The sequence below is a fragment of the Cryptomeria japonica genome, chromosome 5, assembly GCF_030272615.1.
Source record: "Cryptomeria japonica chromosome 5, Sugi_1.0, whole genome shotgun sequence".
Taxonomy (NCBI): domain Eukaryota; kingdom Viridiplantae; phylum Streptophyta; class Pinopsida; order Cupressales; family Cupressaceae; genus Cryptomeria; species Cryptomeria japonica.
In genome coordinates this window covers 352,533,897-352,540,715 of record NC_081409.1, presented here as the reverse complement: position 1 = coordinate 352,540,715, position 6,819 = coordinate 352,533,897, and positions in this window count along the sequence as shown.

Here is a 6,819-nt window from a genome sequence, read left to right as displayed (position 1 = left end):
AATATGTTGTTCACAACAGACTAGACATAGCATATGCAGTAGGTATAGTTGCAAGATTCTTTGCAGATCCTAAGGAAGCACACATGACAGCAATCAAAAGAATTTTTAGATACTTGAAAGGCACATAGGATTATGGCTTAGTATATCAAAAAGGAAATGATTTTGGTTTAAAAGTTTATATTGATGCTGATTGGGCAGGCAACATTGATGACAGAAAAAGTACAAGTGGAGGAGCTTTCTTTTTAGGAGAAACACTAGTGAGTTGGCTTATCAAGAAACAAGGATGTGTTTCACAGTCAACAATAGAAGCTGAATATGTTGCTGCAACATTGAATTGTACCAACATTGCATGGATCAAACAACTGTTGGAAGGAATAAATGAGAAAGTTACCGAGCCAGTAACTATATTCTGTGACAATACTAGTGTCATTTACATTTCAAAGAATCCTGTTATGCACTCTAAGACAAAGTACATCTCTATCAAATATCATTATCTTAGAGAAGAAGCTCAAGAGAAGAAAGTGGTGTTGGAGTATGTTAGCACAAAGGAACAATAGTAGATATCTTTACCAAGCCACTACCAAGGGACACTTTTGAATATCTCAGAAGTAAGTTAGGGGTCCTACCCCTATCTTCTACTCACTGACTGAGTTCGGTGAAAACATCAATTCAATGACTCTATCGAATATCTTTTTAGATTTGATGCTGATTTACACACTTTAGGATGTTTTCTAAAGGTGTACAGGAAACAATATAGGGAACAAGAATTGAAGACAAAATTCTCTAACTGAGACCCAGTTGATACACAACAACAGGAAATCACTTCATACTGGAAGAACTTATGTTTTAGTTCTTTAATTTTTGGCATTGTTGTCAAAGGGGGAGAAGACTAATATAAGGGAGAAAAAACTGATTGAAAAGATTGAAGAAAATAGGAGAAGTCTCATGTATGGGGGAGAAAATATGTTGACAGCAAGAGAGCATTTCAACATTTCAGAATCACAGCAATCCGAATCTTTTTAAGGTCAAATCAAATGGTTTTGCCACCAATACCAAAGGGGGAGATTGTTACCATTTGGCATTATAATAGACAATGGGAGATTGTTGGCATTTCAATAAGGATATTGAGAAGGTTGTTGATGATTATGGATATAACTGATTAAGGATGTTTACTGTCTTGATATTATTATTTTGTCATTGATTTCAAGAAATTGATTTTCTAATTCAATATAATGTTGCCATATCTTGAGAAGTATGATTTGAAGAGTATAAAGATGTCAATAAAAGACGCATAAATAATATGATGAATAAGGGGATGGATAAGGTATTCAATGGGCAACTATTACTGAGTCAGACAATGATGAGATCATGATGTTTAGATTGTTTTAACATCATACATATGTCGTAAATTGTAAGGTTAATACTATACTATGTTACCGAGCAAAGAACCTAGTCGGTAAACCCTAAGGAACCTAGTCCATAAACCCTAAGGTTATCACTATTGGTCAATGAAGGCAGAATGTCTACCGAGTGAAGTTTAGTATTCACCAAGTTATTACCAAGCTATAACATAATACATTAAATGGTTACATGCGTTATTTAATAAAGGAAGTTAATGAGCTGGAACTAATTAGATGATTGGTATGCTGTGCATAAAGTTTGTTAATGAATCTATGGCAAAGGAAAATCGGCATGAAGATCTACAGCTCAGATTGAACCGCAATACCCTAGCACAAGTTCCTAGAAATGTATGCAAGTTCCTAGGTGGGGTAAAACATTTTCAGATTGAAGGATACATTGAACTTGGTCAATATTTGAAGATCTGATGGCTATGATTGATCATGGGAAATGTGATCAAGGAGATTAAGCGGTTAGCTAATTGTTTATAAATAGGGAACTATTGATAAACAGTGTATGCGGGCAAATGTATGCACAGGGATGCTACATAGTGATTACCGAGCACAAAAGTTTGAAGACCTGTTTGAATAATAGAGTATAGAAGCCTGGTAGATGGACACAATTAGTTCTATCTCTAGATCGTATTGAACAAATAAGAATCTGCTTTAGCATTCTAGATGTGAAGTTGGAGATAGATTTTTATTACTGTTATTTTGTAAAAGTGACAGAAAATCTCTTAACCGAGTGGACTTAATAGTCTTATTTGTAAAACCCTGTAGCAAGGTGACATTCTGATTGAGTGTTTGAAATCCTTTAACAAGGTCACTTCTAACAAGGTGAAGATCCTAACAGATCTGAGGGAAATCCCTTAACTGGGTCACACCTAGCAATGTGTTTGTAATCTTTAACAGGATTTGATTTTAACCGAGCATACTCTAGAAGAGTATATTTCTTAGTGGGTCCGAAATCCCACTGTGGTTTTTCCCTATTTGGGTTTCCACATTAAATCTGGTGTTATGAGGTTTATGATGTTTATATGCTTTTGAGTTTGCATGTTTAGCAGTTTTGGTTATATTACTGAAGTGTATGTTTTTGAAATAAAAGGGGTAAAAACTTTATTGAAAATCAGAAAGCACTACTACAAAGAAATCAAAGACCAAAGGTCCCGAGTAAATACAAAAGAATAATCCCAAACACCAGTAAGACACCCAAAGCCATCATCCATCACCATACTCCACCCTATCTTCATCGAGAATGCTCCTTAAGTCTAAGCAGAGCTCTTGAGGAATCAACTCCCATTCCTCAACTCTCCATCCATCAGCATGCTCAGAAGCCCATTTCGCCAAGCAATCAACCGCCCTATTCCACTCCCTTGGAATATGAGCAAAAATCACCCTGTCCATCAAAGAACTAATATGCACAATCTGTTGCACAATCCTGGCCAATTGCCAATTAACATCGGTCATTCTCTGTCCATTAATCAAGTTGATCAACACCTAAGAGTCGGACTCACAAACTAAATTTCTCCATCCTAAAGCCAGAGCTTTCTCAAGAGCAGCAAGAATAGCCAAACCCTCCACCAGGTTAATGGTCTGAATCCCCTCATAAAGTGAAAAAATAAAGATCACTGATCCCATAGCATCTCTACCAATCCCACCAATACCAGCTGGACCCGGATTACCCCTTGATGAACCATCAGTGTTGATCTTCAAGATCCCCTGGGGGGGTAGCTGCCATCTACCAACCCTGTCAACTTTTTGCTTCTCACAACGCTGTCTCTTGGCCTTGGTTAAGACCAAAGAAGATCCTGTAATTCCCAATCTCTCTACCAGCTCTGTATCTCGTTTCCCCAAAGGGAAATCCACTACACACTTAGCCGCCACTGTCTCATTAATCATACCTAATACCCTCTACCAAATTTGTTGAACCAGCCTCTGCTCTCCATGAAAAATCCTTCGATTGCGCTCCAGCCAAATCTGCCATAATAAGAAGATAGGCCCCACGAACCATACCTCCTGCAGAAAAGTAGCCATAGAAGGGGGACGTCCCATCCTTTGCCAAAACTCAGTCAAGGAGGAAGCATGGACACAAGGAACTACCCAGACTTCCCACCAGAAATGCCAAAGTTGCAAGGCAAAGGAACACCGAAAAAACAAATGAGAAGAGTCCTCCTCATTTGTCCCACACATATTACTGAAGTGTATGTTACCGAGGTTGAATCTTATGTTTTTATGGAAGATTAAGTTTGTATGATTCACCCCCCCCTCTCATCTTGTTGGCTATTGGATATGTACTTACATTAAGTATCAGAACTATCAAATTCCTACATGCAAATCATCTTTTAAAGCTTTTATCCATGTTGTATGTTGTTTTATGTTGATATTTTTAAGAAAATGCATTGCATATGTAGATCACATAAAAGATTTCATAGATAGTGATATTCCTATAGATGACATTGAAAAGGCTAACACTTGTACCTCTCCTAGGGTTTCTCATGAGAATGAGAAAAGAGTCAATACTCCTATCAATGATATCTCTAATGGAGAGAAAGCAGTGAAGAGAAACATGATAGTACCATCTTATTCTCATAAACATACTCTAGTGCAAGGGGGACACGATCAAAATGTTAGTGCATCAATCTCTCTAGATCCTCCTTATTATCCAAGGGCTTATCTTAATCATCAACATATTTGTAGGCCTAATGGTGTTATGTATTTTATTCATGATCTTTCTCTACACATATCATTAAGCAAAGATGAATCCTTAGATGATAAGGGCCCTTCTTCCCAACCAACCAAAGAGGACATGAATAATGATGATAGGAAGGAGAATTTCACCACAAAGGATATCCCTTCTTCATCTAATTATCCCTTTGAAGCTTCTATGTGTCCTTACACTACAAATTTGAATAAATTCATAATGAAATACCTTGTCCTTCACAATTATGAACATTCTATGAATTTGGATATGATATGATTTCAAAACAAGGCTATAGAGGACAAGGCCTTGGAAAACACAAACAAGGAATTAAGATCCTTGAGACCCTCCCACACAACCTATGTACACTAAAAAATGGTCTGAAGATAATTGATTAAATAATCAGTTATTTAATTAATAACCCTTCCCAATTAATTAAATTCGCAATGATTTAATTGATTCCCCTTAATTTATCTACTTGTAAATAAATCTAACTGATTTATTTATATAGTTCATTTCATATCCCCCCTTTGTTTAATAAATCTAAATTAATTAATTAATTCTCCCCCCATTTAAATCAATTCTTCTAATCCCATAATTAAGATTAACAAATTCAAGTTTGTTGAAATTAATTATCCATTTTCCTAATTATTTAAATTTATAAATTCAAATTGAGCACATGGCTGCTAACTTCTAACCACCTAGCATAACCACCCCCTAACCTAACCCATTCTATCTAATCCCGGGTTTAACTAACCCTATCCTATCTTGTACATCCTAACCTCTTTTATTCTAACCTCCTGTGGGTTGGATATCCCCTCCTTGAGACACATGACACTTTGGCCACATGTCTTCTCCCTTGGACACTTGACTTCTCATGAGAAAGGTTCTTTGACACTTGTCACCACAGAGATGACATGTGTCCCTTCCTCCAACCACTTCTCCAACTTCCTCAATTATAGCCCTTGATATCTTCAAATCGAATCTAGACCATCGATTCCTACCACCTCAGCTTTGGCCTTGGAATTCCTATAAATACCCCTCATTTTGGAGCAATAAAGATCCCTTGCATTCATAGTTTTTGCATACTTACCATAGGCATTTTACATCTTGATCATCTAGCAATAATTATTAATTAGATTAATCATAGTCTATTTTCATGCTAATCTAGTTTCATTTGATCAATCGTGTAGCTTGAATGAATCATTTTAGCTAAATCATGCATCAATTAATCATGCTAGCCTCATGCATTTGCATTATCATGATCATATAGCTACTCAACTTTTGAGTTGCCACTTTGGAGATAATTTCTTGCTGAGAGCCAACAAATCCAACACCTTCAAGGTCCTCAAAACTAGAGGAAGATGAGACATCTAAAAGGAGCTTTTGGTTTGCATTTATTTATCTTTCAATTTGCTTCATAATTTCATTTATATTGTCTCATTTATGTGGTTGTTTATTACAATTGAACTTAATTTTAGCAGCACATTAATTGGCACCCACCGTGGGGCCTAGCCCTTTTGATCTTTAACAAGTTTTCTTGTAGGTAATATCATTGACAAGTTGATTAGCTCTTTCGGCACACATATTAGCTCTTTCAGGTTCCAAATTTGCATTCTTGGTCTTTGTTTTAGCGTCCCGTCACCTCAAATGGAGTTCATGGAAGATTTTTCAACTTTGATTTTGTGTTTTTCTATACTTTAGCATTTTCAGTCTTTGTCTCAGCATTCTTGGTTTGTCTTACAATATTCTTGGTCATTTTGGCAACACTCTTGGTTAGTCTGTAATGTTCTTGGTCAGTTTGGTAGCACTGTTGGTCAATTAGGCAACACTCTTGGTCAGTTTGGTAGCATTCTTGGTGTGCAAAGCAACATTCTTGATCAACAAAGCAATGTTTTTGGTTAATTTGACAACATTCTTAGTTTTTCATTAATAATTTCAATGTCATATTCTGCATTTCTCATTTCTGCATCTGGACTGTCATTTTACCGAACGTAATTTGCAGTTTGTTGGTTTTGTAGGTACTCATTTCATTGTAAAATACTGGAGTTACAAACCTTTTCATCATCAAAGAATGCAATACAAACTACTAACTTTGTTTGCAGCCATGGGATTTTGCACTTGTTTTTGATAAATTAGGCACATAGACTAATTACAATAGAAATGAACAAACATGGCTTATGTGTTTTGATGATAGGTGAGTATGCTCTTACCTTTCTTAGGTGATCATAAATCTAGACTCATCTTTTATTTTCAATAGTGCATATCTTTAGCGGGCCTGCCCTCTTGAGAAGCCCATAAGGCTGGTGAGAGGGGAATGATCCAAGTGGGAACGACTAATGCCAAGTACTCCAACCCACTATAAAATAAATGTGATTTGATGAAAATTAAGTCAACAATAGTGTTTGGGAATAAATCTCCTCCATACCTTCGAGTATATCAAACCTTGGTTTTCAAGACTGGGAGACCTCTTAATTGAGTTTATACCCCGATGCACCAAACGGATCCCTTACTAGTTCAAATTAAAATTAGAAGCTACCTGGTTACCTCTGAACATTATTATCTTCTCAGTGCAGGGAGGGGGAAGAATCTCTCCTGAAGAAACTCACCATATGTCCCTCTTGAGTGTATGTGCAAACTCCCCTTTTGAGACCTTATTGCTAGGCTCATAACAAGACTCCGCTAGCTCTCACAAAGGCAAAAACATGGGCACCCTTTAGGGGG